This window comes from Mercenaria mercenaria, unplaced genomic scaffold (assembly GCF_021730395.1).
Source record: "Mercenaria mercenaria strain notata unplaced genomic scaffold, MADL_Memer_1 contig_3915, whole genome shotgun sequence".
Lineage (NCBI taxonomy): Eukaryota > Metazoa > Mollusca > Bivalvia > Venerida > Veneridae > Mercenaria > Mercenaria mercenaria.
The window spans coordinates 39,504-56,320 of NW_026462102.1; the positions used below are offsets into that span (position 1 = coordinate 39,504).

General features: G+C 36.4%; 1 long non-coding RNA gene across 1 annotated transcript; it reads left to right on the plus strand.

The window, feature by feature from the left end:
- The first annotated feature begins 13,480 nt into the window (after nt 1–13,480).
- On the plus strand, nt 13,481–16,689 carry LOC123560233 (uncharacterized). The gene is made up of 4 exons (XR_006688146.2): nt 13,481–13,974; nt 14,233–14,308; nt 15,519–15,619; nt 16,207–16,689. It is a non-coding gene; the product is annotated as an uncharacterized LOC123560233 (long non-coding RNA).
- The last annotated feature ends 128 nt before the right edge of the window (nt 16,690–16,817 follow it).

Genomic DNA, 16,817 nt, shown 5'->3' on the forward strand with positions numbered 1-16,817 from the left:
ATAAAAAAAAGACCTGAGTTGACGTTCTTGTGCTGTTGTGAAAAAAACAAAAATAGAAGACTTGGATATTGCTTTAACCTTTAGCCTGCTAAATTTCTAAAATGAACTGGTCCATCATTGAATTTGGGCAGTGCCATTTGTTATTTGAATGGGTGTTCACTGAAAATTTACTGACTGAATAGCAAACAGTGCAGGCTGATCTTGGTCTGCACTGGTCGCAAAGGCAGAATCACGTGCTGCCAGTAGACTAAAGGTTTTTTTGTTTTTTTTTATTTAACGTCGCACCGACACATGATAGGTCATATGGCTACTTTCCAGCTTTAATGGTGGAGGAAGACCATGCAGGTGCCCCTCCATGCATAATTTCATAACGAGCGGGCACTTAGAACTTAGGGTTTGTCAATCATCTGTCAGTCCAGCAGATAATCAGTCTGTCACACAAAGTGGGATCTTGCAGTATTAACTTAAAAAGTACGAAATATTTTTTTTTCACGAAACTTTATAAAATGGAAAGATGCCAATATGCAAATTTTGCTTGTCTTTTTTATTTGTTTCTACAGCAAAAATGTGGTTGCTTTGGCAACAATTAGTCCAAAATTATGACAAATGAGCTGTCTCATAACAGCACACTACACTACTGGAAGGCTTGTCAGTAAAATGGATTTTCTATCTAAGAATCTTGTTCAATTGCAACCAACATCTGTGTAGATCTTCATTAGTTTTGGAGACGGGACTTCATGCCTTAACCTTGTGTTACTACCTGAAAGATGAGTGTGAAGTTTTAACATAGTGTCATGGTACCATACTCTTTTAAAAACTTCCTCTTAAATTTTTAAGTTCATCTTGACAGCTTAACTCTGGAAATATTGCAGATAGAGTTACGCATATTGTCACATTAATGTACATTGTCACTATGAGCAAGTACAGCAAGTTCTAACTGCATACCTCGGTAATAAAGATATTGGACTTATAAAAAGTTTAAACAAAAGTTTAAACAAAGTAGAGTTACACAATGGACGGACGGTGAGTAATCACAATAGCTAAAATTTACTCCAAGCACTTTGTGCTCAGTTGCTTGTAACAGCAGAATTTTGAGGATTTTTTTTCTCACAAGACAACAAGACTAGCCATCTAAGAGTGTGTGTCCCAAACTGATGAACAATGTATCACAAGATCTGACTTAGACTGGTTAGAAAATAATTTAAAAATAAAGGATGGCTTTCTTCCGAGATGAACATTATAAAGGGTTTGTTTTCTGTTGCCATAACAACTAAAGTACCGGTACTGCATAAATCACTTTTGTTCGCTCTTTAGGTGTACAGAACTACAAAACGCAGATTCTATGAAGCTTAGTTCGACAAATAAATGTATTTCATACAGAAAAAAAAAGCAGCATGATATTTCTATATAAATGCCTTTATTAAAACATAATTCACAGAATGTAGCGTTTGAAAAAAACAACACATTTTACTTTATCCATTGAAAACAAATGCATAATACATGTATGTAAATTTGCATACCTGGCACAAATTGATGATGTTAGATAAATACACAGGCACAGGTATCATATGGTATGCTGTATATCATTTGAAAGGGGCTCATGTATCTCTACGTTACATTTTGGGTTGATTTCAGGTGAAAACACCCTGGTCATAATAGTTTCATCCCAGGTCTGATACGCCTGCCTGTTGCTAAATATAGAACATATGTGATGAACTATTACAATACATATTGTGTTAAAAGCACTTTATTAAAATGTGTTAAACATGAAATATTGTAAACTCCACTACACAAGATTAACAATATTCCAGCGCAAAGGCTGAAAATGATGCCAAGTTTAAATACTTTTAAAGGGGCATTCCTGAAATCTTTGTAAAACTAGCTGCCCATGGGCAACATGTCGAGCCCACCAGCTGTCAAAAGGACTGGGAGTTGCACATGACACTCTTAAGTCCACACAAAAATCCTTACCAGTAGAGATAGGTCATAAATACACCTCAAAATTGGATGAAGCCTGGCTCCCTGGCTGCATGGTTATTTTTTATATAGATACTGCAGGCAATATAAGAAAATCTTAAGCCTCTAAAATAGCACATTTTATCCGATGGCTGAACCATACACCTATGTTCGGAGCCAGGGGCAATAAAAAATCTCAATGTAGAAACAACCTGCTGGAGTTACTTCCCTCCTAATGAATAAACTTATATAGGCCTGTATATGTAAATAAGAACAAACATAGGGACGGGAGCCAGTCTAAATTGGATGTAACATGCATGTTGTACTACAGAAAAGTGATCATGACTTTTCCCTAGAACCAGTAACAAAATCAAAGCACTGAGAGTACTGATGGGGCAGTGCATTTCAGCTGTTTTTTGTAACATTCTTAGATGAAAGTCAAATATTGAGATAGGAACCTGTGGTTTGCGCAAGAGACTTGCAGATAAAATACGAAACACCAACCCCCATCCCTAGCACCGGCATAAGCACAACTTTTATAGGCGACGTCGGTCAAACTGACTTGTTTATATAGCAGAAGAAAGTCGAATTTTTGGTGTTTCGGCAAGAAAGGCTAACATGTGATAAAAAGAATTCATCTTACATTTGTGACTATCCACATTGAATTTATTACACTATAAATGACGTCGATGTCAAAGCTTTATTACACTAGTGTAGTATCGCTTTTATTTAATGACTGTATTACACTCCTGCAACGTCAAACATGTAATAAATAGAGAATATAAGGTTACTGTCATATAAATTTTAATTTATTAAGTGAGTCAGAGAAAATATAAACGAGAGAGCCATGAAGGCCCTGTATCGCTCACCTGACCTAAAGATCATCAAGATTAACATTCCGACCAAGTTTCATTAAGATATTGTCATAAATGTGGCCTCTAAAGTGTAAACTAGCTTTTCCTTTGATTTGACCCGGTGACCCAGTTTCTGACACGACATGACCCAGGTTCGAACTTGACCTAAAGATCATCAAGATTAACATTCTGGCCAAGTTTCGTGAAGATACAGTCATAAATGTGGCCTCTAGAGTGTTAACAAGCTTTTCCTTTGATTTGACCTAGTGACCTAGTTTTCCACCCCCCCCCCCCCCGACCCAGATTTGAACTTGACCTATAGATGGACATCAAGATTAATATTCTGACCAAGTTTCATTAAGATAAGGTCACAAATGTGGCCTCTAACTGTGTAAACTAGCTTTTCCTTTGATTTGACCTGGTGACCTAGTTTTTTAACTTACATGACCCAGATTCAAACTGGACCTTGAGATCATTAAGATTAACAAGTTGACCAAGTTTCATGAAGATACAGTCATAGATGTGGCCTCTACCTTGTTAACAAGCTTTTCCTTTAATTTGACTTGCAGACAGTTTTTGACCTAAGATGACCCGATATCAAACTCGTCCAAGACTTTATTTAGGGTAACATTCTGGCCAAGTTTCATTAAGATTGGGCCTGAATTGTGACCTCTGGAGTGTAAACAAGCTTTTCCTTTGATTTGACCTGGTGACCTAGTTTTTAATCCTATATGACCCAATATCGAACTTGTCAAAGATGTTATTGAGGTTAATATTCTTACCAAGTTTCATTAAGATTGGACAAAAATTGTGATCTCTAGAGTGTTTACAAGCTTTTCCTTTGATTTGACCTGGTGACCTAGTTTTTTTTAACCAAGATGACCTAATCTCAAACTCGTCAAAAAAAATATTGAGGGTAACATTCTGACCAAGTTTTATTGAGATTGGCTCAAAATTGTGACCTCTAGAGTGTTAACAGTCAAATTGTTGACAACGACGACGGACACAGGGCAATCACAAAAGCTCAATTTAAGCACTTTGTACTCAGGTGAGCTAGAAATGAGGCTCAAAAATATTTTACAACCAAGTTGATCCGAGTCTGCCTTGTATATAGTTCTGGATACCATAACCTTTAAAATAAGGTCTTTTATATACTGACGGTGATCTTTTAGTTATGGAATTGTCCTCTTTCAAAATCAACTCTGTGTGTGATCAGCACATAAAATGCGGGTTCACTGTTAGAATATTGCAAAAAAAAAAGTAATGTCTACATATAATTGTAATATTATTCAAATGTTTTGTCGAAAGAATTTTGATACTGAACCCACATATAACGATTTTATGCTGAAAATTGCATTATTTCCCAGGGCTTTTCACCAACAAATTGGGAAGACGCTTAGACCTTTAAAATCAGGAATTTTCTGCGCGATAATCGTCCAGATTGGGAAAAAAATGCTATTTATGGAAAAATGGTGTTAGTTTAAAAATTTAAACAGTAGTAAATATTTTAAACTCAAATTTAATTTTTACTGTTATAGACTAGACTACTGCACTTTTTTTTCAGACTTCCAAGTTTCACAAATCTAATCACAGGCCATGTCTTCGGTGTTATTATTACCCGGTAACCCTAGAATTTACACTTATTTACCCCAAAGTCCAACCATGACTTCTGATTTCTTTTGATATCGCCATGCATTTGATTGATTTGCAGTAATATTTCCCGTCATATGACATTTTGTTGGGAGAATAGTCAACTGGAAGTAAACAGGAAAAGATGAATTAAATCTCCCATGAAGCACAGACTAAAATCTAAAATCCAGGACACGGAACATAACAGATTAGACTGGTACTGCACAACACGCAGCGCTACAGTAAGACAAAAAACCGACACCCGACAATCGCTTCCCCTGATAAAACTAAAATGTAAACAAAATTAAACCATTTGTTGGTACGTGTGATTTTGGGAAATGTTATCTTGTATTTTGGGAAGTGTCTCTGCCACAGTGCCGTTTTTTGAAAATCCTTGATTAAAATAGAATACTAGACTCAGTTAAAAATAGACCGCATCAACATCACTAGTCCCAATCCGTGACTCTAGTTACCTCCCCTGACGGTCCGTCCACAGAGTCACAAGCAGCCACTATTAAAAATTGGCGTAATTTAGGTACTTGAACTTCAGTCTTTCAGACATGATTGCAATCATACTAGTCCAGTGCCTAAATCCGGACGGTGCGTAATAATTCGGACACCTTTATAAAACGCTTTACGATCATGATTTTTTACTAGAATGAATATGATCGACGCAAACGAATGCTTTGATGACCAGTTGTCAACAACAGTGTGTAAATGTAAGTATTTCCAGAGAAAATTACCTTCAAATATCCGCACCGCTAAAAGTAAGAATTGGGTGTCTTGGGGGATGACGTCATACAGCGCACGCCAGTTATTTGAGAAAACAATGCTGCCTGTTTCAGACGACTCTTTTTCTTAGTTGATCAAACCTTATGTAAAAACATGTTTTACAATTCTGTACAACCCTCAGTATTTATTTAAGAAATTTAACCGATTTGTTTTATAATAACTAATTCAATAGAGAAGGAAATGCCAGCATGTTGCAGACAAGGGAAGCAATTCATAAGATAAAATCTGCGCGGCGTCATTATAGTGCATAGTTGCATCAAAAAGTATAAAGACAGCAACAGAATCTGCATGTGGATGAGAAAAGTTGTAAACATTATAATTTTCGCTAAGATAGAATTTATTGCGTATTATTTTGCAGTTACACATTAAATTAGAAACTAGTCCACTCATGATCACGTGATTAACATGTAATACAACTTCAGTGGAACGGAGATGTCTGTATACATTTACAGGATTGAATCTGACTGCTTTGTTTTAAACAAAGTTGGGTTAATTGTTATTTTTCGGTGCACAGATTCATTGCATTTCATACCGAAATAGTGTCCGAGTATTTAAGCACTCTGAAGGTCGATTTTGACAGCTTTTACTGGCCCATTTCGGATGACATTTCTATGATGAAATCAGCAATATACGACTTTCTTGTTTTGCATAGAGATTCATAAAGAACCTAAAATTATACATTTGAAATTTGATGCAAGTGCAGTTTCGGAATGCAAAGTTATCGTCATAAAACCATCAAAAGTGTCCGGATTTAGGCACTGGACAGTAATGATGATTTAATCGCGAAAAGAAAAATATTTCAAAAAGCAAATTTATTCTTGTGTTCGTCTTGTAAGATACACGATATGTCATGTCCTGAGCACTTCCTAGTTCCTGAAGAAAGTCACCTGCTGACCTACATTATCGATTTGTTTTTCTATGGGCGGCGGTTACCGCCAAAATTAGGAAATATACAATCGATTCATAAACAAGTCAGTCAATGCAATACATTTCAATGTCGTCTAGTTCAAAACTCCATCCCATCCAATATATTTACACTCAATGCATTGTATTTTGAAACGCATTTGTATTCCGTATTCCTAGACAAACCTATGAGGATAGGCTAGGATTACGGAAGTATTTTAAGAGGCATAAAGTATATGTTACTAAGGACACGCATAAATGATGTTGTAAACTTACTTATTTCACTTAATTTTTCATGCCTGCCTTATTATTTCGTGTTTTCTATCCGCCGTTTTGGGGTAGTATAATCTTAATGGCGGCGCGCGGAAATATATTAGAAATATGAGTGTCAAAGTTATAGATTTAAAAAAAAAATTCTATACTTTGAATTTTATGATTTATAACCATATTGTATGTTATTAAAGACCATTTGTGTTGACTTGATGAAAAAAAAATGCAGGTATATACGAAACATAGATAATTCTATATTTCCGCGCACCGCCATTAAGATTATACAATAATATTGTACTAACCCAAAACAACCGATCGATAGCACGAAATATAAGTGAAATTAAGTGAATTTATGAGTAAGTTTACAAAGTCATTTATGCATGTCCTAACATAAATTTGATGCCTCTTAAATACTTCTGTAATCCTAGCCTATTCTCATAGGGTTGTCTAGGAATACGGAACTTCCGTAATCCTAGAACCGGAGGCTAGGATTACGGTACTGTAATCAAAACAATCTTCCATATGTGCCTCAACATTTTTACATCTTAAAGTTGGATTACGCCCAGGGTCTCGTTTTATCATCGAGGTCGGATGTAAAGCCATGGCAGTCGCATCGTAAGACAGATATTAAAGATTTTTTCTGCGACTACGGCCGAACCGTTTTAAGAACACAGTCGTACGTCTTCGGTCACAGCTAAGACTGTTTTTCGCCGTACGACCTAAAAAACAGTGATGCAGTCTGAAATGTAAAATCTGGGTCACGTGACTTATGTCAAAATCGTCTGTTTCTAATGAAAACAAGATGTCCGCTACATGTACTGCAAAAGTAAAAGCCACCAGAAAAAGTAATTACTGGCAAGTGAATGAAGTCAATGTCCTCGTTAACAAATGTACAGATAACGTGTCTACCATTTATGGTAGCCACGGATACACCAGTGAGAAGGAAAAGGCGGATTTCTGGAGGGATATTTGTGAAAGGTTTATTTTTTCATTTCATATTTCCGCATTGAAATACCTATATCTATTTATCTAAAGTAATGTGAATGATCCTGTTGTTGACAAAGACATTCATTTGCTGAAAATAACGCCATACTGGTACTGATGATAAACCCGGACAGATGATAAAGTCGACCACCTTGGAAATATCCACCAGTGCCCATGAGTCAACACCCTAAGGATAAATGTTTGTTTTTCCAACACAAGCTCATGAAATATTTTATTTTTTGATACTTTCAAAAACTGGAACATGTAGTCATCCTCCATGCAAAGTTTTATTAAATTCTGTGCAGATAGTCTAGTAAAATGACAACTACTAGACGGGGGTGATTTTTTGTACACAGTAAAAAGGTATCCTTGAGTCAACACCCCTCAATATGTCCATTCACTCTGTGTACATAGGGTAATGCACTGATGTTTCAATATCATAAAATCAAAACTAAATACATTGTCTTTAAAAAACACAAAACATTTATGTAATTTTCACAAGTGTTTTTAAAAATGTTGGCTTGTAATCAAGACTGGTTGAAATAAATTAGCAATTTCTTAAAAAAATGAAGAAATTCTTAGAAATGAGTTCAAAATCAACAGCCAAGACACATATTCCAGACTTTTCACCACAAATATTATTTGTTTCCTCTATACATCTTTCTCCAAAAGTTTGATAAGAAAAAAGAAGAAACAAAACAATAAAACAGCATGGGTGTTGACTCAAGGACAGTGTTGAATCAAGGACTCTTTTATTTATATTTCCAGTATGAGTCGCCAAGTAGGTGCGAAACGGCAGCGCTGTGACGTTAAGCTGTTTGATGAGGCAGCTGATCTTGTAAGAAGCAAATCAATTACCATGAGCAGAGCAGCCAAGGAATATGGTATTCCGAAAACAACATTGCATGACAGAGTACACATGAAATATGCAGGGAGTAAAACTGGACCAAAGACCGTACTGACAACCGAGGAAGAGTCCCGCATTGCAGAATGGGCAGTGCACATGTCCAGAATCGGGTACGGACGCACAAGAAAGGAACTTTTGAATGTGGTAAAGAAAATAATTGACCAGGATGGCCGAAAGACACCTTTTAAAGATAACCGACCTGGGAAAGACTGGCTGAAAGGTTTCCTCACAAGGCATCCTCAGCTTAGTATACGTACCACCTTACAACTCGGCAAAGAGCGCGCAATTATTTCGCCCAGCAAGATTAGGAAGTGGTTTGAGGATTTAACTCTATACATTGACCAAGAAGTGAAAGACCACGATATATTAAGAGATCCTTCGCGTATATACAACGCAGATGAAAGTGGGTTTTCGCTCTGTACCACTGGCACTCAAGTAATAGGTTATAAAGGCGCACCTACTGCTCTACTGCCTCTTAGAGCATGCTTCGCATGTAATGCAACCATTAGATTTAAGGCTGTTTTCTTCTCTAAAAGACATGGAAACAAGCTGTTCGTGACTGGCAGTCGGATAACATAGGAGAAGACGTTACAAAAAGAACGTTTGCACGTGTTTTCAAGATGGCATGGGAGCGCAGTGCAACAGTGGACGTTGCGGTTAAAGGCTTTCTTGAAGCTGGACTTTTTCCACTTAATCCTGAAAGGGTCATTAATTCTGTCAAACTTGAACCAAGCAAAGTCTTCTCAGATATACATGGAATGTCTACATCATCTACATCCGTCGGTAGCCTGCCATTTACAGCAACAAAGCCACCAGCAACCGTGACCGCTAATGCCATGACACCAAAAGCAACTTTTGACACTTCTCATGTATTACCAGCAACAACTGTTGAAATTTGCAGTATGACAACACCATACATTACCACTGATCCTGTAACACCCTCGGCAACCAGTGGCATTTCACATACAACAGCACCAGGTCCAGCACCTGTCATGGCTTCAGTCATGTCAGTAACACCAACTGCTGGCACTGTATTACCGTCTTCATCCACTGTCTCGTTACCCGTGACACCACCAGAAACTGCCTCCTCTGGTGCCACGACGGCACATGCAAGCAACACGACCACTGTACTGGCACCAGCTTCTGCTCCTAGTTCACCATTCAGCAATTTCTCGTTTATCCGGCAGTATTGTCTAATAAAGGTAAAGCTAAGAGCGCGTCGATGCCTAAAGCTATAACAGGATCAGTCTACAGAAAGCTTCTTATTGAGAAGAAAGAAAAGAAAGAGAAAAAATTACAAGAAAAACTAAGGAAGAAAGAGGACCGTGAAAAGAAACGGAAGGAGACAGAGGAGAAAAAAAAGAAAGAAAACAGCTTGTAAAGCAACAGAAGAAAAATGCTGACAAGGAAAAAAAACGTTTGTTCAGGGAGAAAATGATGAAATCTATCATGCAGTCTGACTCGGATGACGCAGAGGAAATAGCACCTGGTCAATGTTATGCTTGTGACATGGCTTACGAAAGCTTTATTCAGTGCACTAACTGTAGGCGTAGGTTTCACATTGCTTGTGTTGAAGATCAGTTTGTTGATGAATTACCGTTTGAATGCAAGTATTGTTAGACTTGCAGTGTATTCAGTACATTGGCATTTCGCATTAAAAAGATTAATCATTGACTAACGTACTGTTAAAATAGGACTATGTTACGAGATGTTATTCTTTGTATAATGTTAAAATAGGACTATGTTACGAGATGTTATTCTTTGTATAATGTTAAAGATTTATTAAGAAGCTAATATTCAATTTCAGCTCTGATTTCTGTTCATTTTTTAAAAAGCGTTCAATGTTCGGAAATAGACGAAGTTAGTGTTCGGTATGGCCTCACTTAGGGATTTATTTTAAATGATGGGTGTCACCTTATCTATAGTAAGAATAGTTCGTAAATACACTATCATAACCGTATTGAAACTAAGCTTAAACATGCATCAATTCACGTGTGATTAAGAGAGTGTATTACCGAACAATAAACTTTTTGGCTTAATTGTTCGGAAATACCCGTCCCCGCTCTATAAAAATATTTATCCAAAATTACTGGGGAAGAGAGTGTTTTTTGCGCATGCTCACTGTCGCCACTAGTCATAGCTTCTATTCCGTCTTAACAGCTGATCGCATGTACTGACATGCTGCCGTTTGACTGAGGCCCGATAGGGGTAGCCGAATTCAGAGCTCTATGTATAGATCTATGTCGCCACATGAAGGCCTGACATTGGGTCACTTTTCATTACTTGATCAGGAATGACTGTTGCAGCTTTTTGGGGAAAGTTTCAATATAATACTACGAAGATAATTTTGTAAATGACAAAGTGTTCGAATTTATCATCAGTCAACCTGCTTACAGTCCCCATTTTACTAACCCCTTTCAGGGCCTCAATTCGTGTGAGTTTGCTAACTAAATATAAATTTGAATTATGTAAAGTTTTCAGCAAATGTTAAGCTTTTGTTTGATACCAACCATTGATTACAAATTGCAGAAATGAAAAAGTTACAGGTAAAAAACCTCATTTTCTGTTCGGGTTTATCATCAGTAGGCCTACCAGTATAGTATAGATACAATTATAATAGTCCAAATAATGGGACGTTTTGGGACGGCGTGCTAACTTTTGACTGTCTGAATTACGAGAAGACCCTTACAGAAGCAAGCCTCTGTGGCGTACATGCTGCGTATTTGCTGTGTATATGCCGCGAACACAGTAGTACGCCAGAGGAGTACATTTTACCTGGAACAACTGATACGTATTAGACCTTCCTGATTTTACATACACCGCATGCCGCGTACATGCCGCGTACTATTTCGACGAGTACACAGCATGTACGCAGGAGGTCACTAGTACACTTCAGGTACGCAGCACAGACTCTGAAAATTTAAGGAGTACACTGCATGTACGCAGGAGGGACTTGTACAAGAAAATAGTACACTGCATGTACACCGCAGATACTTTGAAATTTGTGCAGTACACTTCATATACGCGGGAAAGACTTGTACAATTTCTTTTGGCATTTGTACTTAGTTTTTTTTTTATAAGTTAAAGTCTGAAGTAAACTTCATATACGCTGGAACAACTGATATTAGACCTTCCTGATATACGCGGGAGGGACTTGTTCATTTTCTTTTGGTGTTTATACTTTGAATTTTTTTAGGTAAAAGTCTGAAGTACACTTCATGCAGGAAGGATTTGTACATTTTTTTTTTTTTTTTTTTGGAAGCAAGAACTTGATTTCCGAGTAACTTTTATCTTAATAGCATAGAATAGTTGCGCTCGCCCCATTGGAAAAAAATCCATCCAAAATTTGTTGGTGCGCTACTTTTTACGGACGTAAAAGTGTATTAATGCTTATATATTTCCAGTCCTAGATTGTTCTCAGATGGATTTTAATCAAAATAAATATATACTACGCACACATCGCCTATAATAAATCATAACACTTATCTTTAGTTACATTAAAGTTGTTTCCCTTTGATGCAGTTACGCCATTTTCTTCAAATGTTTACCAAATTACATGCTACAAAAATTGATTTATTTCATTGAAAAGTGGATGAAGAAAAGCATACTAATTTATTTGATAACATCAATCTACATTATTTTGGTAAGGGCAAATACTTATTGATGCATGTCACTTATCTTTTTTCTGTTTTTTTCTGTCCAAATGGTCAGCATTTGCATACAAAAGTTGGTGGGGTAAGGAATTTACATTATCACAGCATTTCGCCACAAGAGTACACAGCATGTATGCAGCAGGAGTACACAACATGTACGCCGCATGACTCTGGCCAGGAGTACACAGCATGTACGCCGCAGGAGTACACAGCATGTACGCCGCAGGGGTAGTAAACCGCAGGCTCATTTGCATGTGGAAAGTGTATGTGCCGCGTACATGCTGCGTACTATTTCCCACATACTAAATTCCTCCAGCGTACATCATGTGTACTATGTAGTCCACAGCATGTACGCAGCAAGTAGTACGCGGCAGAGCTCATTTGCATGTCAAAAGTGTACTACAAACGTACTATCGGTGTATGTGCAGTGTATATCCTGCGTACTATTTAAAGCCCTTGATTTCAGAACACATCATGTACGCATCATATACGCTGTATGTACACAGCAAGAGTACGCAGCAGGCCTTTTTCTTCTGTAAGGGGAGGCATACTGATTTCTTCATTTGCAAATGCTGTAATTTTGTGTTTTGTGGACACAAACACAGTGTTAAGATAGATCTACAAAATTTTTATGACTGATGAATTATAGAATTATGTAATAATTTATAATCAAAACAAACTTGAAAGTGTCATGTATAATAAATACAAGACAAGACACTACCGGCACCACAGCATCGCTAAAAATAGCAACCGGCACCAAGCCGGCCCCAGGAGTATCCCAGAAAGCCATGTAAAAGCCAAACCGGCCTCACCAGCACCAACCGGCCCCAGAGAGTATATAAGCAGAATGCAGCGTCACACTGCACATAATGCAAACCAAACTTGCCTAGTCATTACGATCAAGTCCTCTGAAGAAGTTCACAACTGCTGAACGAAACCGGTCAGGGAAGATATCTAACCAACAAGAGAGCATGTCCTCCATGGCTCACACCCAGCCACAATACACTACAAGACAAGACAGGTTTTATTGTCGGCAAGACATCTATAAGGTCTAACAAAAACAACATAAGCTCTAAATGAGTTTTTAACTGACTACACTGCATGCATGACTTTTGTTTTTTACAAACCAGTAGAGTTTTCAGGCCTTTTTTTCATCAATTTGGGAATGCCACCGACACAGGTGGAATTGGGAAAATTGGGACAGTTTGCAAATTACCAAAATCTACCTAAATGTGTTTTTGTGTGAAATATTAGTGAATTGCATTTCAGTAATTGTTAAACAGTATTATAATTTACCTAAATATACATACAAATTAGCAAAACTATTCTAAAACAGCAAAAACCCTAACAGGTAATGAGGTATAATCATTTGGGAATTTTAAATTCAACTTTGGGAAAAAAACATACTTTTTTACATTGGGATTACCTTTTACATGAGGTAGATTTATAGGGGAAAAAAGCCCTGGTTTTTTACAGGGTCAGATTTATAAGTAAATTAATACGAAGTTATTTTACACATTTGACCTTCAATTTGTACTCATTTAAAATTTTCTTCCAGAATTAACAGTATTGAAGGGTCAGACAGGTTGGTGGAGGAGGTGATGAAAAAATGGAAGAATTTGAAGGTATACTCTGAATTTCATTTGATGATCTAAAAATGAATGTGAAGTTATCAAATACAGAAAATCTCTGTGGAGTCAGTCTTTGTACAAAATGTCTGTTATTTTAGCACTTTGTTCCTCATTTAATCATTTACATAACTATATATAGTAACCATACAGGGGACCTCAGTTTAAACCCTCGTCTAGAATTACAAGTTTCAACTTCTTGTGTGAAACTGATTCAGCTAACCAGGCTGACAATAAAATATATGTTTTATATATTTTTGTCAACATTTATATTTCAAACATCATTACAATGTCTTATGTAGAGTCAGACAAAGGAGGAGGAGCAGATCAGGAGGAAGTAAATGGGGAAGACAGGTTGAGGTGGGGCAGTGAATTCACTGAGAGATTGGGAAGAGAAGGTATCAAAGACTGGTAACTTATAATTTTAATAAATATTTCATTGAGGAATCCTTGAGGATGCTTATTTTTTCTTTTATTTTAACACTAATGATAATTGGAGAATAATACTCAAAAGTTAGAAACAAATCACCAACATTATTACAATAGCTGAAAGGAGCTAAGCTACAATTATTGAGAAGCAAATTTGAAGTTTCTGTAGTCTTTACACTTTTTAAAGAATTGTATGATTGTACTGCATTCTTTCTGCTTATTTCCAGATAATATCAATAATACCATCTGCCGTAATAGAAGGAATCAATGATGGGCAGGACATATTCAATAAGAATGCTGAAGGTTGTAGCATTTGAACAGCTTTGATTTTTTTCAAATAAAAGAATATGGATAACAAATCATATGTTGCAATGTGTAAATAAAAAAGCTCCTTTACTGGTAAAGGCTGAATTAACAAATGAGCCGCACCATGAGAACAACAACATAGTGGCTTTGCAACCAGCATGGATCCAGACGAGCCTGTACATCTATGCAGTCTTGTCAGGGTCCGTGCTGTTTGTTAACGGTTTCTCTAAATTGCAATAGGCTTTGAAAGCGAATAGCACAGATCCTGACCAGACTGCATGGATGCACAGGCTGGTCTGTATCCATGCTGGTCACAAATCCACTATGTTGGTTTTCTTATGGTGCACCTCAAATACTTTATTTGGTATTTTGATATTGTCTTGACAATTGTCACATAAAACCAATCTTAGTTAAAACAACTTTAAGGGTGCAAATTTGAAAATACTAGAAAATAATCTGAACTGCACTTAACCTCATCCCAGTATATTTTGCTGAAAAAAATCAGTTATTTCAAATTAACATAACGTATTTGCATTTACTTTTGATTTTATAGTATGAAAGTAATTTACAGAGTATACAGATGGTTTAACTTGTGTTTGTGGTCACCAAGATTAAACATCCATTCATCTTTATCAATCAGTGATACAGTTATTATGTTTTATATCACTTTTTTAAGAAGCAAGTTGTATATGTTGCCACTTTTTAATCTTAATACAGGTTTAACTATAGTCATAAAGTGCATACCCTTTCCATTTCTTTTTAATTTACATGCTGTAACTGTTTCATCTTTGCACTCATTCAACATATTTAACAGGATCAGAAAACTCAATGAGAATTGCATTATATCACATGAGTTTGAAATTCTACCAATAAGAAAGACTTCATATAGATGTAAAAGTATACACAACTTCAAAAAGGTTTCTTCGATTTTTCAATTCCAAAGTTTAGACATTGAGTAAGCCTTCATTAGGGAATAAAATGTCTGCATACATTGAAAACACAGGTCATTATTAAGTGATGTGTAAAGTGTTTATTTTGTGTAAAGTGAGTATATATTTTTTCTTAATGACAGTCTTCTGTGGTCTTATTGGTTGTATTTCAAACTCCTGTGATTATATTATATATTCAGAGACTGAAATAGACTGAATTATATATCTTTCTCTATGATTCACTGCAAGAGTAAATATTTATTACCCACTATCAATAGGTGCCAAGGAAACACATGTGCAACCAAGTACCAGTGAGACCGTTGTGCAGGGGGAGGGGGAGGAGACAGTGGTAATCCACCCAAGTACTATTCATGTACAGGTATCTATATAATCTTATCATTGACAGTCCTTTGATTGAAAAATGGCTAAAAGTTAAAAGTACAAATTATTTAGTTCAGATGCATGCAAGCAGAAAATGTGTCGGGTGGAAATGAAGTCCTTATGAAATCCCCCAAAATCCAGCTATGTTCACACTTTTGTTTATAAATGTTGTTTGTCTGTTAAGGATTAAAAAGGATTGGTACAAGTTTCCCATATGGCCAATGCCCCAGTGAAAGGTGAGTTATTTAAAGTTTTAAGGGCTCATTCAACATATGTGGTGTCTCATTCAAGAGACACAATTTCTTCTTTTACATGTCAGTGTTTATAGCACCTATATACGAGACATTTTTCAGTCTTTTGCAAATTGAGTTAACATGTTTGATAATAAATTTGACATCATAGCTTGTTAATGTAAAACTGTGGGAAATATAATTCCATACCAAAAAACTGAGATCTATGAAAGAGGATTCCATCTAATATCATTCCATTTTCTTGAAATTCATGCAATAAATAATAACCGTCTGTAGCTTCCTCATGTCCTTTGTTGTAAAAGACACATCCAAATGAAAAATTCTTGTATTGCAGGTTGAAAGCAGAAAAGAAGTTGTAGATGAAGGGAGAGAGAGCATGCTTTTACTGTTTAACAAACTATCAATGACTTCAAGTGGTTTAGCGTCTAATTTACCACAGTTAACTAATGAAGCATCTGAACTCTAAACCATGGTAAATGAGAGGATAAATCACCAGAAGGCCTTGATTGTTTTCATTCTGACATGCTCATTGACATACCTTAATAAATATTATGCTGGACTTTATTTTCCTGCTGAGTAATGTAATATAGACGTCATGTGGCAATTTGACATCATAACTGATGTCATAATGTTCTCTTATGGGTCTGCGCATATGGACCTTGTATGTAAAGTAGATAAAATGACGAGAGTTTAAGGCTATATCAATAAAGAATACACTGAATATGAACTTAACTACTTTGTAGCTAGGACATCTTTTAGGGCCTTATTGTTGAAATCTATTGGAGAGAGATAAGCTTAGTGTTGCATTTGAAAGCTGACCAAGTCATTAAGATATGATTATCTTTTGTAGTGTTTACTTTAGTTGTTTCTCGTTTTATTTCATTAGATCATTGACTGAGTTGCGCTAAAAATAAGCCACCAATTAAACTCGGTAATATTCGGTAG